Here is a 13,933-nt window from a genome sequence, read left to right as displayed (position 1 = left end):
GTAATATCGTTTTATAGAAAGGCGACATGGGGGCTCAGGGGTTAGCACTGTCACCTCACAGCAAGAAAGTCACCAGTTCAAGTCCCAGCTGGGTCAGGTGGCGTTTCTGTTTGGAGTTTGCATGTTCTCCCCGTGTTGGCGTGGGGTTCCTCCAGGTGCTCTGGTTTCCCCCACAGTCCAAAGACATGCAGTATAGGTGAATTAAAAGAACTAAAATTGTTCGTAGTGTATGAGTGTGTGTTTGTGAATATGAGAATTTATGGTGTTTCCCAGTACTGGGTTGTGACTGGAAGGGCATCCGCTGCATAAAGCATTTGCCAAAATAGTTGAATAGACTTTTTTAAAATTAGAAATTAACTTAGATTAAAATACATTCAAAATCTCTTGTACTTTGAGCAACAAACTGGTGCTTGTATGGCTTTAAGAAATAAATAGGTTTCATAGCACAGCGCTTTGCATGTCCGGTGTGAAAGCTGCTTCATTCAGTGAAATGACTACAACTGGAGGGAGAGTGAAACCAGTGCTCTGTATTTTTTAAAATTGTTTTTCTTTTTTTTGTGCTGAAAATGCCATTTTCTGATTATATTTTTTGTCATTTTTGTCTAAAGTTGTCGTCTTTACATAGTTTTGTCTATGTATTTTTTTAAGTAGTTACTTTCATGTGCTAAACAGCATGTTCTATATCAGGTGTAGTTAGTTTAGACTTCAAGATGTGCGGTCTTCTTATTTCTATCCCAGCAGAAGACGGACACAGCCAGCCACTTGTTTAATTTTTAAACTAACTGTTTCGAATCAATCTTTTAAATTATAAATTACATAAATAACTCATTTAGACATGGACTTGGTGTCTAAATGTCAAGATTATATTTTGGTCAACATTGCACACCCCTAGTCATCATCCAGTTGTGCTGAAGAAGGCCATGTGATGGAAGCTTAAGGCTTTTATCCCTTATCCCTGCCTGCCTGACCCCGAGTGGAGGGTTGAGGATCTTGGGGGACATCGTTGGTCGAATAGGACACCGGGAATTAGGACAGATGGACAGAACGTGATCTGTTCTTGACAAAGGTGTTAACGTGAATTTCAGGATGTAAGGGTTCAGAACAGTACAGCAGGCTCAAATAAACACTGGGGTAAAAACCCACACCCCTGGAAGGCAGCACAGAAGACAAAAAGAGGAAGGAGGCACAGCACGAGCTCAAAGGAAGAGAGGTGGGGGTTCCTCCATATAAACACACTAATCATTAGAGGATAAAATACAAGTAATCATCACAGCCATTTCTGTGTGAATAAACATTCTGGATGGATGATTCTGTGCACTGCAGTACCCAGGCTTTTCCTCTCCGAGCGAGTGCCGCTGTGAGCTCATGGCGAATAACAGAATTATGCTAAAACGTGTCCACTTTCTGTATAAAAAGGCATGATACTGTATATCAGAATGCCATAGATGCGAGAGTCGATTAGCATAATGTTTGCATTAAAGATGCAGATTTAATTGTGCAATTCTTTTATTGCTGTGCTGGTGTCTGAGTTTTAAAAGACTCTTCTGGGTCCACACTGATGGAGTCTCAAGGGTTTTGTTCCCATTACTTCAGGGATGCGTTGAAAAACGGTAAAATGGCTCTGGAATGAGCTGTGATTGAGAGCAGTGCAAATGCTCCAATCCCGTGGAGGCGCCGTGCGGGGGAACATGTCCCCCTGTTTGTCTGGCTGGCGTTTAGGGAAAAGTCCCCGGGGGCCTCCTGCACCTGCAGCGTTCCTGCCACCAATCCTTCAGTCCTTGGCACCAAAAAAAGCACGACGTGACAAAAAAAAAACAAGAGGAAGGAAGAAAAAACACAAAGGAAACTGTGCTCCTGGAGTTCAGAACTTTTCTCTTTTGCACACATTTCTTTCGCTTTGTTTCCCAGTGTTTTGGAGGTGCTTTTCAAAGAGAATGCAGCTGGGAGGTGGAGGAGGATTTTCTTCCGGGCGTTTCTTTTCTCTCTGCTGTAGGGTGTTTGGAGTCAGAAGTTTACCTGGAAAGTGCTGAGGCAAGACTGTACGCACACCTCCAACCGCCCTGCCCTTTCATTCCCGCACCCACGCACATGCTGCGCATCCGCGAACACGCGCCATCCCATCGCAGCGGCCAACAGGGGTCAACACCTCCCAAGTAAACAAGACGCAATCTTTGGCTAACAGGACGCCGTCTCAACTTTCATTTGTGATGGCGAGCTAGCCGTGAAGGATAAAAGAGTGAAATAGCAGCTGATAAAGTGAAGAAAAAGCTTTGTAAATAACTACAGAGGGGGTGAGAGGGATGGAGAGGAACGGCAAAGGAGGATGTCTGTAGGTCAATCATCCAATTAGTCCCAGGACTTCACAAAGTCATGAATGTTTCAGCTTTCGGAGCTTTCGTCTGCTTTCGTCTTGGAGAGTGTTAACTTGTTTTGACCTCCATTGAAACATAAAATGATAGGATTAGTTTGTTTCTTTGTGGGTCAAAGACAAAGGGGGTCTTCAGGTGCCAAGACAATACAAACACATAAGAACAGCTTTATTTACATATTTATATATATATGTATGCAATTTATTATTGTTTCATGACCCTGGAGAATATTGTCTTTACATAATATTCTAATGATTTATGTGACAAAAGAAAATATTGTTCATCCATACTTACCCATATTTGTCATCCATACATGAGTTTTTGTCAAAAATATACCAGTGCAGCTTAAGTAAGGATCAAATATATGTTCTTTTATCATATAAATCATTACAATATTATAAATAGATAATCTTCCATAAAGAATATACTCTACTGTAAATATTCATTCATTTTCTTTTCGGCTTAGTCCCTTTATTAATCTAGGGTCACCACAGCGTAATGAACCGCCAACTTATCCAGCATATGTTTTATGCTGCGTATGCCCTTCCAGCTGCAACCCATCACTGGGAAGCACTCATACGCTCTCATTCACACACATACACTATAGACAATTTAGCTTAACCAATTCACCTATTGCTCATGACTTTGGAAAACTCCACAGAGAAATGCCAAAACCCAGGCTCGAACCAGCAACCCTCTTGCTGTGAGGCGACAGCGCTACCCATTGCACCACCATGCTGCCCTACTGAAAATGTATCAAAACAATTTTTTTATTCAATAAAATACATCGCTAAGGACTTAATTTGCTTTCCTGACTAACTACACATAAATGGAAACTATATACTGACCATGGCCATCTTTTTATGACCACAGTGTACCCATCTTCTGATGGCTACTTCCAGCAGGATAACGTGCCATGTCATAAAGCTCGAATCATCTCAGACTGGTTTCATGAACATGACAATAAGTTCACTGTACCCAAATGGACTTCACAGTCACCAGATCTCAATCCAAAAGAGCACAATTGGGATGTGGTGGAACATCATGGATGTGTATGCATCAAATTTGCAGCAACTGTGTGATGCTATCATGTCAATATAGACCAAAATCTCTGAGGAATATTTCCAGTATCTTGTTGAATCTATAACACACATGATTAAGGCAGTTTTGAAGCCTAAAGGAGGTCTAACCCGGTACTATTACGGTGGACCTAATAAAGTGACCGGTGGGTTTACATTCAGCTTTCAGGTGATGTAGAAATCTTTCAAAACATGGGTACTATCACAAACAATGGTTACTTTTGATTGTTGCATGGCCCAGTGTCACATGTTCGTGTCTTTTATTTATTTATTTTTTCTGTGCAAAAAAAAAACAAACAAACCAGAAATTCTGTCCATTATTTACTAAAACCTAAAACTTATTAACTTTAAATAGCTAGCACTAAACTAATTTAGAACAAAAATCAATAAATAAATATTAATTTAAATCTATATTAATATTTGATCTTTAATTTTGTCATTAATATTATCTATTTTATCTAAAGTGGTTTTATATGTAAGCAAGAATTTTTACCATCATTTAAAATGTGAACAAAATTTGTATGATCGCTTATTCTTTTATGTATATTAATACGTATAGATCAGAATAAGTATAGATTTTATTCTTTACACAAATATATATCAATAAGAAATACTTTTAGTCATATTTTGGCATAGTTTGATTCATTAAAGTGAAAGTTCACCCAAAAAGTGAACTCTATATCTAAATAGGTACTCACCGTCAAATGGTTCCAACCTTCATGAGTTTTGTTCTTCTCCTAAACACAAAGGAATATGTTTTGAAGAAAGCTGAAGCGATTGACTTCTAAAGCAGAAAAACCGAGTACTATGGAAGTCAAAGGTTACAGTAGCTTTCTTCAGAATATATTCCTTTGTGTTCAGCAGAAGAAAGAGACAGAAGAGTTGGAAACAAATGGAGAGTGAGTAAATGATTTATTTAAAGAAGACGCTTTACTTACATCTAATACATTTCATATGCTTATGAATGCAGTTAATCTTCATTTTTACTCAAAACACTTTAAACAGTGCTAAAAGTGTGAGAACTCCTCAGATGTTGTTTTCATCTCTAAATTTGTTGTATTTTCCGACTGCTTATCGCAGTGTTTTTTTTTTGAAAGTTCGCATCAAAAGAGTTTGAAAATATCTACGAGACCCTGAGAGGTCACTCTGTGGAGCGTCTGCATGCATTGACATTTAACAACAGATCTTCTCAAATGAGATGCAGAGCACTTATGTTGGAATTCAAAACCTCTTTGCTCTATATACTGGCCACTGCCAGTTTATTCCAGTTAAAAATGTTCGTAAGACAATCCTAATGCTTGACTTCTGGGTCAAAGGTGACTGAAGGAGCTCACCCAATATTACAGTGTGCCATGGTTTCTCTTAATCTGCTGTTGAAGAAGTTGGTTGAGTTTTATTCTGATAGCAGCAAACCGTCACAGGAATTATTTGATTATTTGCGAAGCGGGAGTGTGCTTGTTTTTTGCGATTGTTTTAGAATTTCTGCTTCAGTTGCATATGGGAAAAATGACTAGGAATAATAAACAGCAAAATACAGTCAGACGACTTTTGACAAACTAATTTTAAGAGAATCACGTGCTTATGATTGACCACGGCTGGTCCCGCAGTAGCTAACAAATAATTTTCCATCGAGATGATTCCAGACTTTATAAATACCGCAGTCATCTTCGTCTTGAAGAATCCCCCTTCAACGCCTACTCCTCCTCTCCTTCCCTACGTAGGGCGGCATGGTGGCTTTTAATAAAAATAAATGCATCTTTATTACTATAGCACTTTTTTCAATGTAGATTGTGTCAAAGCAGCTACCATAGAAGTTAAGTTAGTAAATTGAAACTGTGTCAGCCCAGTTCAGCTCAGTTCAGTGTGGTTTCATTTTTACTGCTGAAAGTCCAAACACTGAAGAGCAAATCCATTGATTCACAGCTCCACAAGTCCCAAACCAGTGGCGACAGTGGCGAGGAACAAAACTTCACCAGTTGACGAAAGTTTAGGAAAAACCTTGAGAGAAATCAGGCTCAGTTAGGTATGACCATTTCTCCTCTTGCCAAATTATAAATAAAACTATTTGCCTTAGTAATGTTGGTTAATTAGCAGTTAAATAACAAAAAATCCTAGTACTCCTAAATGTATTGTTAAAATATTCAATAATTATCGATATCGAATGATATAAATCAGGATATTGTGATAATTTTTTGTGCAATACTGCACAGACCTAATGCAAACTCCACACAGCAATGCCACCTGGCCCAGTTGAGACTCAAACCAGCAACCTTCTTGCTATTAGGTGACAGTGCTATCCACTGAGCTACTGTGCTGCCCATTCAGCAGCATAACGAGCTGTTTTTAATGTCTAGAAGGCAATGGAAGTGAGACTGGAAGTCTTAAGACAAAAAGATTCCAATGGCTGCACCCACTTGTACATGAAGAAATAAGGTCAAAATGACAAAATCAGCAATTTTGAAGACCGTTACGAATCCCTATAGACAGGTGGAGTTGGGAACAACCTGTGGTGATGATAATTTCTGCAGATTTGCTGTTGGACACATTATAAATTCTCCTCATCGCAGCTGTTATCCAGGGTTGTTTTATCAAGCCTTGTGTGTCATTTGCAAAGACACACAAGTCTCAAGTGCTAATTAACATGCCTCATCCCAACCCCTGTATTTACTCACTAAACCTAGATATCCCCCCACTGATATGGATTGTAAACAAACATCCATATTTTTGGCAGAGTCTGTGTAGTAATTTCAAGCTTGACATATTTGAAATTAGTTCTGCTGCCACAGATCAGTGTCTGCATTACACAGTGTCATTTCCTCTCCACTTTTATTTATGCGGTTGTCATTTATTTGCTGTAAACAAGATTGTTTTCATCCACTAAAGGGACCCAAGGAGTGACCTCTAATATCTGTAATGTAATTCCCTTTCTAACATGCGGCGGAGTGCTATTTGTTAGTTTAGGCATTGTGAGTGCTGAATTTAAACAGGAAAATGCTAATTGGTGTCCAATTAGCTTTAATCAATGCAAGTATAATTATGGTAGAATATCAGCAGCATGAGCAGTGATCATTATGAACACAATCTTGTCCAGTTTGGGTGTCGTCGAAATTAATAATGTTTTGGACACTGTGTTGTGTCTTGATTCGACAGTGTTTTTGCTTTTTCCTGTTGTGTTGTGAAATTATGTTTGCTATTTATTTATGTATTTATTTATTTATTTATTTATTGTGCACTACTTTTTGAGGGCACATTACATTACTTTTTTTTCAAATAATTTTTTTGTTTAGTTTTTGGATTCATTCATTCATCCATCCATCTGTCCATCCATCCGTCCATCCATCCAACCATCCAACCATCCATCCATCCATCCATCCATCCATCCATCCATCCATCCATCCATCCATCCATCCACTATTTTTACTAACATTGACACCTTTTCAGGCAAAACAATAAAATAAGATAATAAAATAAAAATAAATATTAAAATAATATAAAAATATTAATCAATAAAATAAAAAAAGTAAAATAATAATAAGTGAAATTATAATTATTTAAAACAATAATACAGTAAATGAATAATTAAAATAAAATATTACAATAAATAATAAATAATAAAATAATATAAAAAAAAATGATAAAGTAGTATTAAATGATTTAATAGAAATACAAATTAAATAATACAATAACAATATAACAAAAAATTAAAATATTAACTTTTGATATTTATGAATAAAAATAATAATAAAATAGCACATTAAATTAGTAATAAAATAAATCCATAATGATATGAAATAATAATACTGTATATTAATAACATTAAATAATAAATAATAAAGCAATAAAATAAAATTTAATAATAAAATTATTTATTATGATAAAATTAAATGGTAAAATAAAGTAAAACTATAATAAAAAATAACAAAATAAATAATATTAACTTACAATAATATTAAATTAAAACAATAATAAAATGAAATTACATTAAATTAATAATAAAATAAATTTATAATAACGTAAAATGATAATAAAGTTTAATGATATAAAATAACAAAGTAACATTCTAATGACAATAATAAAATAAAATAATACAAAATTTAAAGTAAAGTTAAATTAAATTATAATAATATCAAATAACAATAAAGTAAAATAATAATAAAGTAAAATAACAGCACGATAAAATAATAAACATTTAAATAATTATAATATTGACCAAATAAAATAATGAAATAATTCGTTTATTTTTTTTTTTCACCTTCATTTCTTTATTTAGGGATCGCCACAGCAGAATGAAAAGCCAACTTATTCAGCATATGTTTTATGCAGCGGATGTCTTCTAGATGCAACCCAACATTGGGAAACACACTCCCATTCACACTCATACACAATGGCCAATTTAGCTTATTTAATTTAACTTTAAGTTTGAGTTGAATATCTTTGGACTGTGGTGGAAACCAGAGAACCCAGAGAAAACTCACAACACATGGAGAACATGCAAACTCCCTACAGAAATGCCAACTGACCCAGCCGGAGCTCGAACCAGCAATCTTCTTGCTGTGAGGTGATCATGCGACCCACTGCGCCACCGTGACGCCCATAATGAAATCATTTAATTTGATGTTAATATTAATTCAATTTAAATTTAAATCAAACTCCACATCCTGCTTCCTCCTCCAATTCAAAGACAAACCTAATTCAGGTATTCAAAATACATTTCAAGAATTCCCTTCTGTTGGAGAGTTGTTCACAGCCCTCAGGCTGCACTTGCTATATTTGCCATTTGGCAAAAATACTAACTTGAATGTTCTCAAATATTAATTCCCATTTTTGCCCTAAGATCATTATAATGGAAAAGTCAATATTACTAGTCAATATTCATACTACTACGAACAAGTACTAACGCTAGCACCGGAAAAACTATATATTCAGCATTAAGGAATTTATAATGATTCCCCTATCCAATTAGATTAAGTAAACATATCATAAATCCAAAAACACATCTACCTTTCCATAACAAAGAGTTTAATTAAACCACCCAAAATCAGAAGACAAACATTATCATGATGCAATCACACTGCAATGACTTGTTATGCGTACGATTACACATACAATTAAATGCAACCAAGTGCATTTAGAAAAAGGGGGTTATAATAATATGTCTGTGTATTTATTTTGTTAGAGGTTTGTCCTTTGATATTAGACTCATGTGCAGGAGCTGCTTTAGATGTGTGTGTTTTTGTGTGTGTGCGCCTTTGACAGGCTGTTTTGGCTCTTTCTATCACCTCGCTGTGCGCCTTTTTGGATGGACGGGCAGAAGGGTGAGGAGGTGCGGAGCTGCACAGATGGAGTGCCAGGCTTGGGTTGCAGTCCTGAAATTGGAGGGTGTGATGGGTGGAGACGGAGGGCTGGAAGGGGGTCGCTGGTTTGTGACAGACTCGTGGCTGGTGGCTGTGGATGCAGGGCTAGGATGCTTTTTGGCAGTTTTATCTGGACGCTCTCTAAGGCAGGAAAAAAAAAAAACAAGCACAAATGAAAACAATAAACAATAAACTGGTCTCGGCAGAGCTGTAGCAGAAAGAGCAAATACTGAACAATTCCCTGGAAAGAGATCTAAAGTGCAAGAATACAATTTCCAAAGCTTCGTTTATTGCTGCGAGGGATTGTCTGGTTTCTTGCTGCAGTTGTAGGATGAGCTGAGGGAAAGATGACAGACATGAAAAGGAGAAAAATAATGTGTTTGGTTCAGTTTGTTAGCTGCTTTTAAAGGGATTTTTAACCTAAATGTTCAAATGTTGATTTATTAAATCATTAAAATTTATTAAAATTGAGGACATATTCTTTATTTGCTATCATGTTGTTGTGTCATGTTGTCTGAAAACTTGCATTTTTGGATGCACATGTTCAGCCACCCTTGATAATTTTCAGAATCGCAAGCTGTAACCTGCTGGCCTTTCAAATCAGCAAATACATGTGGATATATTTTATAACCTAGGGAAAAAGCAACATTTCAGTTCTGACATAGCATTTATTTAATCAACAGAGGCACTTTAAGTCATAACAAAAATACACGGATGCAAAAATTTGAGCACCCCAACAAAATAATGACATTAATCTTTTGTACAGCCACCTTTTGCTGAAATTACAGCTTGTAGACACTTATAGTCAAGAAAAAGCACCTGAATTCTTGCTGAAGGCATTTTAGACCATTCTTCATTGCACAATTTCTCCAGTTCAGTCACGTGTGATGGGTGCCAAGTAGGGATGTGCACATCGATGTTAGAGAATGAAAATAACGATACTTAGAAGCTTCTAATCTGGTATCGGTATTTTAATTTTTTTTTTTAAGTATCGATGTTTCAACTGTATTTTAATATTTTCTGCTTAACCAAATGTTTTAGTGCTGTGACGCTTTGTTTACAAGACATTACACATATCAATCTGCCGCGGAACATTACATACTCAACACACGCAAGTCACACACCTCTGCATTATGGAATGACACGATGGCAGAGAGGTAACGTAGCGTGTTGTCGTACTCATTAGCTGAACAGCATTGCACGAGCAATATTTGTGATAAGGAAGTCATACACAGCAACAACACAAGCAGCCTTTATTAACACTTACAGACAACACACCCTGACACTTATAAAGAAGCGGAACATAGTATATATTATATACTATATAACATTATATAAATAAACATGGTAAACACAGCAAATAATAGTATAGTATTATAATATATAGTATAATAATTAACTACAAATAAAAATAAATAAAATAAGACATCTGAATAATAAATCAGCTCTCTTTCTCTCTTTACCATTAGGTGAATAAATATAAGTGTGTTTGTATCTGTGCAGTGTGTATATACAGCATGTGTATGTATATTTACATGTAATGATTTTTTATTAACATTATTTAGAAAAATTACAATTAAAATTTTAAATAATAAGTGGTATCTGTATTGTAAAAATCTCAACAAAAAGTATCGGTACTGTATCGAATTAAAAAATTGTGGTATCGCCCATCCCTAGTGCCAAGCATGAATGGCCCTTTTCAAATCAATCCATAGATTTTTATAAAATTCAAGTCTGAGGACTGGCATGGCCACCCTAGAACATTGTATCGTGTCTGAGTATGAATTCCTTGGTCAATCTGGAACTATGCTTTGGGTCACTGTCCTGCTGAAACTTCCAACCCTAGAGTAACTTCAGCTTCTTGACGGATTCTTTAACATTGTTCTTTAGAATCTGCTGATTCTGGGTGGACTCCATGCAACCTTTAAATCTGACAAGGTTTCCAGTACCTGTGTTTGCCACACATCCGCACAGCATGATAAACCCTATGCCATATTTTATAGTAGGGAGCAGGTTCTTCTCCTGGAATGCTGTGTTTTTTTCCGCCATGCAAAGCATGGTTGTGGTATCTGTCCACAGTATATTTTTCCAAAATTTTTCAGGCTTGTCCAGTTGAGCCTTTGCATTCCTTAAACGACTCTTGTCATTGGTAGAATAAAGAAAAGGCTTCTCCTGCATCACCTTCCAGTGAGCTGTTTGTGTGAAGAATGCGCTGGACTGTGGAGCAATGTACAATGACACTATCAGCAGCAAGATGTTCCTGGAGCTCTTTGGAGGTGGTCTGTGGTTTGTCTGTGACCATTCTAACCATTTTTCTTCTTTGCCTTTCAGGTATTTTTCTTGGTCTACCACATCTTTCCTTTTTAAGAACTGTTTCACTGGCCATCCATTTTCTTACTATATCTCTGACTGTGAAGATAGAGACTTTAAACCTTGTGATAGCTTTTTGCCATTTTGTCCTAATTCATGTTTGTGAATTATCGTAGTTTTAAAGTCATTAGGAAGTTCTCAATAAGGAGAAGAAATCAGCAAACTAGCAATCAGCTATTTTAAATATCCTTTTTCATGATTGGTTGCACCAGTGTTGGGTTTGTTAAGGTTCACTGAGTCACTCAGAACAATTTTGTGTTGTAATCAATCAGAATTATGGACAGGTTTTGAAATCCACTCTAAAGGGAGGTTGCCCAAACTTCATTAATTTACTTTCCTTTAACTTTTACATGTTTTACTCGGCAGATGCCATTACAGCTGCAATCCAGTACTGGGACGCATCCATGCAATCTCATTTACACACATACATTGTGGAAAATTTTGTTTATTTAATTCACCTAAAGCGCAGGTCTTTGGGCTATGGGGAAGCCGGAGCATCCGGAGGAAACCCAAATGAACATGGGGAGAACATGCAAACTCCACACAAGAATGCCAACTGGCCCAGCTGGGATTCGAACCAGTGACCTTCTTGCTGTGAGTCACCGTGGCGCCCACGCTAAAATATTTACTCTACAAGATATACAGTATATATTAGCCCCTTTCACACATACAGTCCTTTCCGGAAAATTACTGGCAATTTTCTGGAAAGGTCTATATGTGTGAACAGGTCCTTATTAAAAATACCAGTAAATTCGTTCCAGCAATTTTCCGGAAAGAGAAGTTGTAACATTATAAGTAATATGTCGGAATGCTGCGCTGTGTGAACGCAGAAGGAAGATTGCCGGAAAGAGCGCATTTACACTTAGAACGCGTTGACGTGAGAGGTGAACTTTAGCCAATCAGAACACTCAGACGCATTCACATGCACTGTTTATGAAAATAAAAGCCTTTGAATATTTCTCCTGACACATTTAACTGCTAGATGTTAGTCAGATAACATTTCTATGTTCCTTCTTAATGCCAACTGTTTAAATAATTATCGAAGATGATAAGCCGTTGTTTGTTTACCTTCAAGCTCTGTTTCCTTTAGTTGCTTGACGCGTCAATTGTGCATATGAAGCAGCCGTTGAGCACCAGCACACACACATATTATGTGCATCTCGACAGGCAAAAGTGTTTCTCTATATGTTTTCATCGAAGTTGTTCACAATACTTATTCATCCACAGTTTGTAATGTAATCAAATGTTTGCAAACACAAGCGCAGCCATTTAGAGCTCATTTCTGGTTAATGATGTCAGAATTCACTGGTATTTTGGAGTGGATGTGTAAATGGTCTTTTCCAGAAAAAAATCTGTAACATCCTTGCTTGTGTGAATGGCACATTTTTAAATTTACCGGTAAAGTAGCTCTGAAAATTTTCCAGATATTTTCTGGTATCACTGTGTGAAAGGAACTCTTGGTTGGGTTGGTGTTATATATTATGATACAAAAACCTTGTAACTGCCAGTACATTTTCTGTTATTTTACAGACTTTTTTCTTTATATATTTTTTCTTATACATTATATCATTCCAAACTACTAAAATGTCAATGAAAGAAACTTTTTTTTACCTGTAGAGTTGATTTTTTCCACTTCAAAAGTCAACAGAGCAGAAAACAAAGTCCAATAATGCAAGTTACAACCATAAATAAACAGCAAACACACAAAATAGGCAAACTGTTATTTATCAGATATTTTACATTGTATACTTTACATTGTTAATAATTAATGTTCAAATGTCAGCACAATTAATAAAAAAATAAATGAAATAAAACAAAAACAGTCATCTTTAGGGATAACCTGAAGCGACAAATTGTGAAGATATCAACAAAGAGTTGCAAAAGACTACACAACAAGTCTGTCCAGAGCGTTTTGTGGCGTTACATCAGCTTTCAGCCTCAGCCAAGTGCCACAGATGCCCCACTCCCAGCATGCAGTTCATCACGGCGGCGCACAGCATGTGTGGGATTCTGGCAGTAGAGCCCAACGTAATGATCAACAAATGCCTCAGCCAATCAGAAGCACTTGATCATTCTGCCGCATTCCTTAAGAACTGTTTATTTACCACTACAAAAGCGACCATTAATTTGCCTGCGCCGTATGTAGGGCCCTGAGTGGCCAGTGTTGACATAAAAAAAAAGGATGACAGCTTGCTACCAAACATACTTCAGCTCTCCACAAACTACAATATTACGCTTGCTAAGACCGCTGCTGTTCCGCTCTTGACAAAGAACTGATGGCAGATATGAGAGTCTTATTGATTCAGCCTTGGTTTATTTACTCTGATATGAGAGTCTTATTGATTAACCTCTAAAATGAAGCCACTCGAAAGGCTAGACTTTTCCTCAGTGGATTGTCCTTCGATATTTCATGTAAGCGTACATGCGCTTACCATTACAGATAATTGGAAATTCCTTTTGATGGCCTAATTGCAGTTTTAATAAGAAAGAACAAGTTATTTAAAAATATAATGAATGACACTGAATTTTACTATAGTTTAAAATAAAGAATACACATATATTTTTTCGGTTGCATTTACACTGTATGGTTCAAGTGACTCAATTCTGATTTTTTTCTCCCATGTGCGGATATAGGCCGTGTATGTGTAAGCAGGAACAAATCACATGGATTCCGATTTACTCAAATCAGACTAGAAATTTATCCGATATGAATTGGATCTGTGCCCTCGTGTCTGCAGTATAAGCAGGTAAATTGGATTTG

At 36.4% G+C, this 13,933-nt stretch overlaps 1 protein-coding gene across 3 annotated transcripts in view; it reads left to right on the top strand.

The window, feature by feature from the left end:
- LOC141377471 (uncharacterized) overlaps positions 1–13,933 on the top strand; it is a 370,516-nt gene that overhangs the window by 166,789 nt on the left and 189,794 nt on the right. Inside the window, exon 3 of one of the 3 annotated variants that reach the window (XR_015507901.1) lies at positions 8,705–9,287. The exons of the other annotated variants lie outside the window; for them this stretch is intronic. The gene's annotated coding sequence lies outside the window, so the exon portion shown is untranslated. Of the gene's footprint in view, positions 1–8,704; positions 9,288–13,933 lie in introns of those variants that run through there. 3 annotated transcript variants of the gene reach the window in all.

The sequence above is a fragment of the Danio rerio genome, chromosome 14, assembly GCF_052040795.2.
Source record: "Danio rerio strain M-AB ecotype USA chromosome 14, GRCz13ab, whole genome shotgun sequence".
Lineage (NCBI taxonomy): Eukaryota > Metazoa > Chordata > Actinopteri > Cypriniformes > Danionidae > Danio > Danio rerio.
Note: the sequence above shows the minus strand (reverse complement) of the source record. Positions and strands in the feature narration are given on the sequence as shown.